Raw genomic sequence first — 12,071 nt, 5'->3', positions numbered from 1 at the left:
CGACTAAAACACAACGTCAGTCTGACGCAGAGAACCATGGAACACATTCAACAGTCCCCTCCAGGCATCGTGACTCCTCAGGAACAGTTTCATTTCCAAGAAGGTCTTATTTGGGGCCATCCCCATATGGATCCTGCTCCTCAAGAGCCACCCCCCTCCACTGGGTGGTCTTCTGAACAGATGACCTCCTTCCTGTCCTCAGGCTGACTAAAGCTGCACCGTTTGCATCTGTGAAGGCCCCTCATTCAGGAAACACTGGACTACAAAGACATGACTTCAGAGATGTTGAATCAACCTGGGACACGTGTTGGAGACGCCAAGCATAATCCATCACCAATGTGGGACGCCACTGAAGAATGTTGTACATAATTTACATCTCTGGAGACATTGGTTGTTCTGTTATGGGTGCCCTGGCAGGAGAGCTGGGGGGGGATGATGGAATGTTATTTGCTATGAGGTTTTTACCCTGCATGATTGTTTGGCCTTTTATGGCTCAGTGGTGTGTGTGTTTGGGTTTGACATGAGATGGAAGATTTTTGAGCATCGCTAGGGTTCTACTGTGTGTGTGTGTGTGTGTGTGTGTGTGTGTGTGTGTGTGTGTGTGTCACACCTGGCATGGGGTTCTACGTGCCTGTCCTGGGTCCTATGTGTGTGTGTCCGGCTTGCTTTGACAGTGATAATGTTCATACGGGGGTCTGTGTGATTGGCTTGGGATATTGGAATGGTCAACTAAATCATACCTGATGGACGGCCACACGTTTACTTAAGGGCCTCCATTAGACATGAAGAGCCCTGAGCGACGCTCCGGAGCGAGATCCAACACACTGGGCAGGAAGGAGAGTATCCAAATCAAGTGTAAAAGGATGCAAGCGCCGTGTTCAGATCAGTGACTTCAAACTAGTACTACACCAATCAGGATCAATGGAGGATGGACACCTAAAGGCATTCCACAAGGAGAGTCTGACGTTGGAAAGGGACCTAAATGGATATTCAAGATGACCATCAGACCTGTAATGAGACGGCTCTTCCTACCTGGCTGGATTGATGGAGAGCCCTGTGGATCTTGTCTTGCTCTCAGTTGCACGTCTTCTCAGGCTGAACTGTAATTGTTTCGGACAGGACTAGCTGAACGATTGGTTCCCTTAAATCAGAACCAATCCGGGAACTCCAGCTAGTGCGCTCTTCGAGCTGAAGTTGTGCTCTTCAGCTGAGAAGGTAAGGAAACCTTCACTGGGGCTTCAAGGTGTAAAGAGGAGAATGTTTCAAAGTGTTCCATGGTACTCTGATGAAGACCGTTGTTGTGTTCCACTGGCTGCGAGGAAGAACCCACACATCTTCCTCTTGGCCTTTTTCTCCTCTGAGAATCCTGGCGCCATCTTGAAGGATATTCCAGCTCATGTAACTGATGTCACGACAGATTCTCAAACACTTGGTTTCTCCTGAGGGGCGTGTCTATGGAACTGAAGACTTCAGACAGCACTGTATCCCAGCATGCATCTCTGCTCACTCAGACCACACCCCCATGAGTAGGATGCAACACTCTAGTGATGGAGATGTAGAGTTTTATAAGTAACGAGGGAGCAGACTAAGGTGATTAGAACACAATGGAATGTCGAGTCTGTAAATCTTTAAGCCATGAAGATGGTTGGATAGTTCAGGAATTGGGCTTCTTTTTATTATGGGCAGTTCTTTCACTCAGATGCCCACTTCTCACTGGAGCTGTACATGTGTTGGCTGGCTGGCATGATTTGGTGATGAGGCGGTCAGGGTGACGTTGCAGGGCTATGGTCGGCTCTCTGTGAGCTCAACGTTTAGATTTGCTCTGTATGGTTTGTACCCTGAATAATTGTAAAATGTAGACACGGTTTTGTATTGAATGATTCCCGGTTTTTAGGTTTAAAGTTGTTGTGGGACGTACATGGTAGTTTGGTTCTTCGTACGGTTTTGAGTGATATAACTTGTACAAACTGGGTGCATAATAATGTAAAGGTACACTGAATAGTATTAATGACCAACAGCAACAAACAGATCTCAAGGTAAGTCTGTTGGCTGTATTTTAATGAAGACCATCGCTGGACTTCAGGATCTTCCTCCGTTCAGCTCAAGGTGAGGCGCTGGTTCTGTTTTTTCTTTGGTTGGTTCCGGCCGGAATGTTCGGATTCCAGTCGGACGGTTTGTGCTTCCCGCCGTGGAAGGTTCTGAGTGCGGTCACTTGATTTAGTCCCAATGGTTAGCATAGAACGTTGTAGTCTTGACAACCATAAGAAACCACCTGGCAGTTAGTTTGACGGGAGTCCCCTGAGGGAATCTGGCGGAACGTTCTGGATTGTATTTGAGTAGCCTCGAGGCGTTGCCAACGGAAACAATTTTTCAGTCGGTTTCCATTGGGAATTGTTGCCCCCTATCTTAAACAACTAAAGTTTGATATTAAATAAATACTGAGACGTACGTCGTACAATATGTTGATAATTTCCGATGGTTGCGCCGTACTTTTAACCACGATGACGTTGCGGGACTCTCACTGCGTACAAAACAGCGTTCTACTTGCGGGCCCATTTTTGACATCAGGGAAGGCTGAAAATCATTTCAAGGTGGAAGATAATTTGACATTTCTTCAACGGAACCCAGCACCTGAATATGGCTGAGTATATTTGATTTAATATCGATACTGCTTAGTGTTTTTTGTTACTTCAGATTTTGTACGTTCTAAATATCTGCTGTCATTAATTGCCACAGAAGTTAAACCCTACCCAATGGAATGACGTTAAACAACGACTTTGGTGCAGAGTTACCAACTGGATAATATCAAAGCTAAAATAATGGTCGTCATTCCCACATGTTACAGTAGAAGATACTCTAGAACTGTACAAGTTTAAAAAGGTAACGGATGAGTGAAATAAGTTTATTGTTGGGCAAATGCTGATATAAACCTGCTGCTGCAGCTGAAAGGCGAGGCTGAGAGGCTGGGGACCGGAGGCTTGTGGTGCCAGGATGGACCGGAGACTGAGGCTGGACACCAGTTGCCTGCAGCACCGGACCAGAGGGTAACCATCACCAAGCTCATCTGAAACACTAAAATCCACGGTAGTTTAGGTCTGGTTTTGATCATCTTATGACTTTAAATCTGTGCCAAGCTGTGAGTTAATTCATACGGGGGTTATGCAAGAGTCATATGAGCTATTAATGGTACTAGTGCTGCTACGACCGTAGTGGATGAATTACTGAACGCGACAATCTGCAGACGTTGTCTAATTTAAGTGTTTAAATTTGTCTTCCATTTTACAAGTGAACCTCAGATGCAGGAGGTGGGGTGTGTTGCGTCCCCAGGTGATTTACTGCTGAGACCAACTGTGTTTGAAACCAGACCAGGAATCCATGGCTGAAGGAGGAGCTGAGACGCTGGAGGATTCCTCGTAAGTTTGTATTTACTTACATGGTTGACTTAAAGGGCAAAATACAGCTGTTACTTTGACATGCGTTAACCAACTACCGCTGTGTTTTCTTACTAGAACGTGTTTCTGGAGCGGAGGCGAGCTGGTAGGGGAGCCGTGAATCTGGAGGATGACCATCACTCTACCAACAAGGATTGTAAGTTTGTATTAACCAAACAAACTGGAAATAAAGGGCTTAAAAATAAGACAAACTAGATGTTTGTTACCAGACTTTAGGGCCAGACTCGCACTGTTTGTTCCAGACCAGGACTCTGGCTGAGGAGAGCTGATGGAGGAGCCAAGACTCTGGAGGACGACATCACTCCACCAACCAGGATCCTCGTAAGTTTGCCTAAAATAAACAGAGTGGACTTGTTGTAACGCAGGATTAGTTTGTCCAGTACAAGTTACGGCATACTATTGTGGTTGTTTACCAGACAAACTACAGCTGCTACTTTGTTACTCGCCATTAGAGCCCAACTACTCCTGTGTTTGTAACCTTACATTAGTGACAAACTACTACTGTGTTTGTTACCTGATATTAAAGCAAACTCCTCCTATGTTTGTTACCTTACATTAGAGCCCAACTACTACTGTGTTTCTTACCTGATATTAGAGACAAACTACTACTGTGTTTGTTGCCTTACATTAGAGCCCAACTACTACTGTGTTTGTTACCTTACATTAGAGACAAATTATGTTTGTACAGACCAGGAATCTGGAGGACTGATGGAGAAGCCATACATCTGGAAGGCAAATCCTGAGGACCACCATGACTCTACCATCAAGGATTCCTCATAAATGTGCATTATCTGGACATAGTGGACTAGGTAGGGGGTTGGGGGTTCAACTCTCAAACCAATGGTGCCGGGTTCAAGTCCTCAGAATACAGTGATGCGTCCTTGAGCAAGGCGCCCTAAAGCCTGCCTGCTCCTTAATGACTTATCTTTGGTTCAGATAATGTTGCATCTTTTGAATATTGAACCTAATCATTGTCCTTGTTTGGTCCGGGCAGACACACCTGAGCTGAACCTCACCTGATCCTGTTTGGTCGGGGGTAGACACACCTGAGCTAAACCCGCCCTGATCCTGACATCCTGCTGGTCCCGTCTCCTCAGTTCATCTGAGCCTCGTCCTCCACAAGACTTGCTGAGCTCAGCAGTCTGAGGCTGATGGATCAATGACCTCCAGTGGGAGTGATCTTCTTGACCCCACATGTAACCGTGTGCTTCCACACGCCTTTCCCTCACGTCTGTCACTAACCTCACTACTTCACTACTCTCTACTGCTTCCTCTTTTCTTCCTTCTCTGTGGTTCAAACCTTTAAACTGAAGGCGCGTCTTCCTGCCCTCCAGAGGGTTTAGCGTTAGGGTTGAGAGTCAGGGTTTAGAGTTAGGGACAGAGCTGGTCAGGGAGGACTGCTTTTACACACACCTCTTCACTTGCTTTTGGAATGGTGGTGACATTTTGAATTTGGGAAAATGTTTTCCTCTGCTTTCCTTTACAAATTGTATGAAACTTCTGTCAAGTGTTTTTGTTTATATATTAAAATCCCACATTGACTTCTACATGTTTGTTGCGGTTCATTTAATTGTCCTTTAACTTGGTTAATGTCAAGCTAAACTCCTGCAATACATTTAATATACATGATTGCTATTCTGCAATGTTCACATGATCCATTTTGTAAAAATATGAAACCTCCATATTACTACTAAATTCAGGCCTATTCATGTATTTAACAATGTACATACTGCCCCGCAGGCCATTCTCTGCTAGTACAACACGTTCAATCCACCAACCCGTCTCACATCAATGTACTATAGCTACGTTGGTTCAAACGGAAAATGTAGTTTGGTGTGAGACTGTCCAGCAGAGGGAGCTGTCATACACCTTAATTATACAGAAATGTCTGTTTTTACATTTTAAAATGTTCATGGTTCTGGTCTAGTTTGTCTGCAAATAACTCTGCCTCCAGCAACAGGATTGGTCGAAACGTATGAAGTGAAGGAAATAAAAGCCCAGTTCACCAGATCTGAGGTCAGCTGCGGTCAGATTTTGGATCATGAATGTATTGAGCTCGGAGGAGGACGGCAGGACGCGTGTTTACCTGGTCGATTAGGCCCTGAACGCAGACATCCTAATCACAGACCCTGTGTTTAATCAGCCCCGAATATAATTCTTGGGTTAAAAAAATAGGACGGCAGGAATGTGTGCTGTGGAATGTGCCACTCGCCTCCGACTGAGTGTGAGAGGCACGTCCCTCCCCAACCCGTCAACGAGGCGTCCGTGAAGACCACTACGTAGGACGTCACTCTGCCCAAGGGGAACACCCTGGGCAGAGTTGTCAATCAAAGTGTCTCGTTGCCCAGTGTCCAAGCACCCCGTTGCCCGTGTGCTTGAGCATGTGCACACGCAAACTGCTCGGGTCACCGAAGCTGCCGTTGCATTGCAGACACACACGGGGCTTCTCCCCAGAGTGAGTCCTCATGTGGACCTTCAGGCTGCAGTTCTGGCTGAAGCCCTTCATGCATTTCTCGCACCCGTAGGGCTTCTCCCCGGAGTGAGTCCTCATGTGGGTCTTCCGGTTGGCTTTGTTTTGAAAGCGCTTCATGCATTGGTCGCACCAGTACGGCTTCTCGCCTGTGTGGGTACGCATGTGGATGGTTGTCTTGGTATCGTCGGGAAAACCTTGACCAAACAAGACATAAGGCCGGCCCTTGCGGCCCCCCCGATGCCCACTCAGCTCCTCAAGGTGGACGAGCCGCTCGTGGCCACGCTCCAGGCTCGTGGCCACGCTCCAGGCTCTTGGCCACGCTGTGGTCCGCAGAAAGCGAGCTCAAGGCCTCCAGTTTGCACACAGTGAAGAGGGTGTCATGGCCGTCCAGCGCCAGTGGGCCCTCCCCTTTTCCGTAGACACTCAGGATACGCAGCTCCCCATTGTGACCGGACATGTGGGAGGAGCCAGGGGCGTCCACATGCAGACTCTCTGAGGTGGCGCTGCGCTGTGTGCAGCGCTAATGCCATTGCAGTCTTCTGCAGAGAGGAAAAAACAAAGACAGAGAAGTAAAGGCATTGATTAATTATTTGCCCAAAGGGTTACTGTATGTACTTTGCGCTAGAGCCGAAGATCTTTGCCCGAACCCGACGGGACCCGACAGGTCGGGGCGGGTTCGGTCTTAATTTCTGTCATGTTACACAGGCTCGGGCCGGGCTTGCTCGGTAAATGAGCAGTCGGGTGATGCATTTCGATTAGCACGAGAAAGATGGAAATGGATGCTGAGGAGGTGATTCAAAGGCTGGCCTCTGGCGATTACATTTTGGTTGCACCATCAAAGAAAGCAAAGTCTGAGGCGTGGAAAAGGTTATGTGAAATGCAGAAAATGTGGCGTTCAGTTACAGTACGACAGCAAAACAACAAGGGATTCATCGCTGATAAGGCGTGCTAATCGAAGCTGTTCAACACCTGCCACGAGTGCCTAACAACCTACTATCACATTGTTTATTACAGCATCAAAACCCATGCCTGCAAAGGTAGACAGAGTATCCTATATAGGCTAAAGTTGGCATTATTCTTTTATTGAATTTGAGCTGCTGTTCACCGTCGCGTTGAGGCCGGATAGTGGAGAAAAGGGGCGAAGCAAATCCCGCAGTGCCTTTGTCTTAATTTCGTTATTATTATTCGTTACTTCGTTATTGATGCCAAATACCCATTTTAATTTAGAATTTTAATTTAATTTGTTAAGAAAGACCTAATGTTTATTGGCGCATTGGCCTATTTAAATTCATATTGGTGGTTGAGGAGAGGCGTCCCTTTTTCGTTTGTCTTAGGTCTAATCTCAATTTTATGTAGCTTTTCGTTGTATGTTTTTATTGCCAAATACCTGTCTTAGTTTAGATTTTATTTAAATTTAATTTGTTAAGAATCCTTGAAAATGCTGTGCGCGTGCATATTCGAATATGATGGGCTGTACAGGGTTTCGGGCTTTGAAAAAATTGAGTTAATTCGGGTTCGAACGGATTCAACAGAATCCTGTCGGGCCTAACATTTAAGGCCCGATTACAACTCTACTTTGTACACACTTGTGTATTGGAAGAATTATATTTTGACCTTCTTTCTAACTTCTATTTGTTGTTTATACCTTTTTCTTGTTCCCCTTGGGGGGGTCAAGGGTCAAACACTCCAGCTGAGAAGGCACCGCTACATCTCCGCCTTTTAAGGATGTGGGGAGGTCATAAAGACACAACCCAGGTCATCTGTTGTTTCCGATCGGCTGTTTTATCAATACTGTAGTTATATTGGGAATCAGAGCTGATCTCAGCATTCCTGACTTCTGTCTCTAGTAGAGAAGTAGTCCTTGTGTTTTAGCAGGGCTCTGTTCCTGATGCGCCCTTAAAGGAGGAATAGGCTTTTAGCCCAGGTGGAATCAAGTACCTTCTCAGTTGATCCAGGTCGTATGCTTGCTTGCTTGCATAGATGCAATGTTTATTACTAACCTACAGAGGGCGTGCATCCACCAATATCCTCTTCAACCTTGATTGAAATGGTGTCTGGGATCTGCTGCTTTCCACATGAAGAAGGAAACACACACAAGACATATTCTTTCATTTGCACAGGATAGTTATGAAACCCCACTTACGACACATTGAATCATAAAGTGGACATAAATGTGTACAGTTTTTGAGAGGGATGTCTCCTCCAGCACCTTCCTCCATAGCCTCAAAGTTCAAGCGGGTGACCAGGTTGAGGAAACTGAACGAACACCAGCGGAAAATGATCTGAGCACAACATGGCAGGCTTCATTTTACTAATTGCAATGGATAATAACTATATCCAACTAATGGTAACTACAATGCTGTAAAAACCTTTAATTTCTTTATGTTATTCATTTTGGCAGATTGATATTAACCTTGACAACAGTCAAAGCGTTTGTCACACAGTCAGCTATAAACAACGTATTTCCTAAATTTTGCAGTCTATGATAACTGCATACTAAGATTTATTAATAATCCTTTTTTTCTCCGAAATGGATCCGGAAGTATCCTACTTTTACGACTTTTATATTATTCTATTTTTACCATAACAAGCGACAACGTGTCATTCCCTGTAAGCTGGTCAGCTTACCTTTATACGTTTTGTGGTTTTATTTTGAATTTATTGATGTATGAGAATGATAAACCAGCTCATGTTGCATCCGACTTCTGGGCTCTTGAAATGCAACTCCGGTTTTATCAGGGCTCTGGTCATGATGCTTTTCAAAATAGCAGAAGGCTTTTTAGCGCAGGTAGAATAGCAGAATCTGTCAGCCTAGAACCTATCCTGCCTGGAATCTATGGGTGGTGTAAGAGGAGGGGGATTTCCAACCGCCTTGTGTCTTTCAGGGGCTTTAGGCCTGACGAGAAGCTGAAGAATACATTACAACAAAGACCATTCAAATTGAAAGAAATGGGCATATCGTCAATTTATATCAGGTTTAACGGACTCAATGATGAGGTCGATTTCTTGGTCTCACGACAACAGATTTATTTCAGAAGGTTTTCTGTAAAAGACAGAATACTTTCCGTTTCATTAAGTAGCCCGCATACACATCACGTCTGCATTAAACAAACGGCATATCTGAGTTAGCTTTTCCGTGTTATTAGATGTAATACTACATTATATTAACTTATAGCATCATTGTGCACACAACTACACCAGCTTACCTATAAAAAAACAGAATACATTCCGTTTCCGGCAACAGCTTGCAATTCACGTCTTTCACTCAGAAGTCTCGCGATGGTTCTGCCTCTCAGAGCTCTGGCGGTACAAAACATAGCGCTGCTGCTGCCCCCTAGTGGAGTGGCTGGTGCGTTTACGAACAAACCTAACACGAAACTGGTTGAGCTCAGCACAGAACACCACATACTCGCACCCATTTCCCTCTTTAGCCAACTATCCTGTACCCAGGGTGCCACACTGTCCCCATCAAATTAAAATGTCCATGACATTACTGCACGTTAATATACATCACTATCCACGGGTTCACCTGGCACTTTTCTCCCACTTCCTCAAAGTACATTCTTTAAGTAATTGAAGCATTGCTGCAATACCACAATTGACGTAACACATAATCCCCTTTGAGGTGAAAGTAAGTCACCTGATCACCATCAGGTTGAGCATTCACTGGTAACAAAGGCCCAATGTATACCTGTCAGCCCCACACAACTATTCCCTTACTTTAGTTTACCTGTCCCTGGTAATTCCATGACTTGGATCCCCTGTAGGCCTCTACCTCTTTTAACTCTAGGTTCAGATATCCATCAGAACGATATCCATATTTTACTAAAGCACTCTAGATCTTTTTTCTTTATGTGCTTATGTGTGTATCTTCATTCAGCCTTGTACCTCAATGTTCTTCCCTGTCCCGGGGCACCACAAAGTGTGATATGATGGAACCAATCTGCAGATGGAACCTAGTTCATCTGCAGATTGTTCATGCCTGCTTCCACCTCCAATTTACCTACTTCCTCATAGGTCATAGGTGGGTTAGCTAGTTCCTCATGTGGGTAGGTATTCACAGGTTGCGGATCAAGATGTCCACCAGATGCTTGCGCCGGGTCTGGTTGGTCATCTCTTTCGGGGGATGGAGCATCTTCTTCTTCCGGTATAGGTCCAGGTCCACTGTCTCTTGTAGTTCAGCTTCACTCGCCTCTTGTTCCAGTGGTTCTGCTCCCACTTCAAGATCAGGAACCAAGGGCGGAGCAGCTGGATTCAGCGCACTGTTCTCTCCAGACTGACGTCTCTCGTGAGAAAACCTGTAGACATACTCGCACTCATGTTCACTTTCCCTGCCTGTATCTTCAGCTTGTTGTGTTATTCTTCTGTTGACTTTCCTCACAGGACCTCTTTGGGCTGGCGTCCGCCTGCTGTCGTCGGCCCTGTTCTGCCTGTCTTGTTCCTCAAACGGCAAACACACACACACACACACACACACACACACAACCACACCTACTCGCACACAGGCACACACACACATATACACACACGCACTCTCACACACATGCATGGCATGCACGCACACACACGCACACACACTCACACACATGCACACACACACGCAGGCACACACACACACACGGTTAATCAAACGGCAAACCGTCACATGGGAGCAGCAGGTTGGAGCACCCTTGTCTCTCCACCGCTTTCTGGCATAACTTCCAAGACAGGACTGCCATTGCCCGGGCCTCCCCTTTGAGACAGGTTTCGGACGAGAACTCTTCCCCCTGGCTGCAGGTCACTTCCATCGATTTCTCGTTGTACGACCGTTTCCCTCGTGGAGCTTCTTTGACAGCTGTCTTTGAGGCAATCTCATATGCCTGACGCATTCTGGCCTGCCAGTACTGCACATTCTCTGAATAACTCTCCTCTCTGTTGATGTTAAATGGAACAGGATATCAATGGGCAAGAGGGGAGAGCGAACAAACAGCAGGTAGGGGAAGCCCTGTTGCCTCGCTGCTTGTGCAGTTTTATGCATGTATGCATGCACCATTTTCTCAAGGGAGTTCTTCCAATCAGTTTCCTATGAAAAATTCTGGCAAAAGTTTGTTCATGAATAATTCTGGCAAAAGCTGTAAAAAGGCTATAAGGAACTAAAAGACAGCATAAAATGCTAGAGAGGCTGATGCGTAAAATGCTCTCATGGAAAATGACACTCTGGTTATACTAGTAGGTCTGACATTACATGGACATGGACTGCATACATCTTAAACAGTTAATGTCTTAAAAGTTAATATCTTAACAATAATGATAGAGCCCATCAATAGACGAAATGGTTTTTAATCATCCTGAACAGAATTAGTGTGATTAGTGTGATTAGTCTGTACCACCTGTTTGGAACATCTTTGATTGTGTGGTCGATATCTGCTCGTTGAGTCAAACACATCAGCCAATACGCACCAGCCAATAACATAGCACCTTCTTCGGCCAATCAGATGATAGCTCCTCATGAATATTTATGAGATTCCCCGATTTATCCCATGAAAAAAAAGATTGCGCATCGCTGGGGTGTTTACTATCTATCAGCCCCCATCTCTTCTCTCATTTCCTCCCAGGCGGATATGAACTACAACACAGGCAACAACAGCGTCGTTGTTCAACGTCTCACCAACCCTGGCCAAAAACAAAGCACTGCCATGTTAAGCCAAGGGCGTCAGCCTGTCTCTGGTTTCAGCTCTGGAGGAGTCGCGCAAACATAGTTTTAGGGGCAGGCAAGGGCCGGATTATCAATAAGGGCACTTGGGCGGCCACACATGAAACAAGCTTTCAATAAAAAAAGTTGAGGTATAGTGCCCCGCGCTAGCACATTATGTTAATACGGGCCTGGGGCAGGCTACTAGAAAATGACATACTGACCCTAATATAACCACAGTCTAGAGGTGTGCCTTCATACATCAGGCTGCGTTCATGCTACTTTACCTATATATTTCTTTATAGGCACATAACAGGGCCTGTCAGCGATTTAAAAGTGAATTGTTGATCGACTATTGCAGATCAGATGAAGGGAGGGATTTGGCAGAACTGTCGTATTGGTTAAGAGGACAGAGTTGATGTTAAGGGGGCGCGTCCCTAACAAATATGCTAAAGGATGCAGGTTTAAAAGCATT

General features: G+C 45.5%; 2 long non-coding RNA genes across 2 annotated transcripts; one reads left to right on the top strand and one right to left on the bottom strand.

The window, feature by feature from the left end:
• The first annotated feature begins 3,437 nt into the window (after positions 1 to 3,437).
• Positions 3,438 to 4,865, top strand: LOC132459584 (uncharacterized). The gene is made up of 4 exons (XR_009526267.1): positions 3,438 to 3,588; positions 3,662 to 3,773; positions 4,141 to 4,261; positions 4,447 to 4,865. It is a non-coding gene; the product is annotated as an uncharacterized LOC132459584 (long non-coding RNA).
• Positions 4,866 to 4,969: 104 nt separating this feature from the next.
• Positions 4,970 to 10,408, bottom strand: LOC132459578 (uncharacterized). Its single transcript, XR_009526266.1, has 3 exons — positions 9,132 to 10,408; positions 7,926 to 7,989; positions 4,970 to 6,464 (listed from the first exon to the last, which is right to left on the bottom strand). It is a non-coding gene; the product is annotated as an uncharacterized LOC132459578 (long non-coding RNA).
• Positions 10,409 to 12,071: the final 1,663 nt, after the last annotated feature.

Source organism: Gadus macrocephalus, chromosome 1 (assembly GCF_031168955.1).
Source record: "Gadus macrocephalus chromosome 1, ASM3116895v1".
Classification (NCBI taxonomy): domain Eukaryota; kingdom Metazoa; phylum Chordata; class Actinopteri; order Gadiformes; family Gadidae; genus Gadus; species Gadus macrocephalus.
The sequence above is the reverse complement of the archived record's forward strand: the minus strand, read 5'-3'. Positions and strand labels throughout refer to the sequence as shown.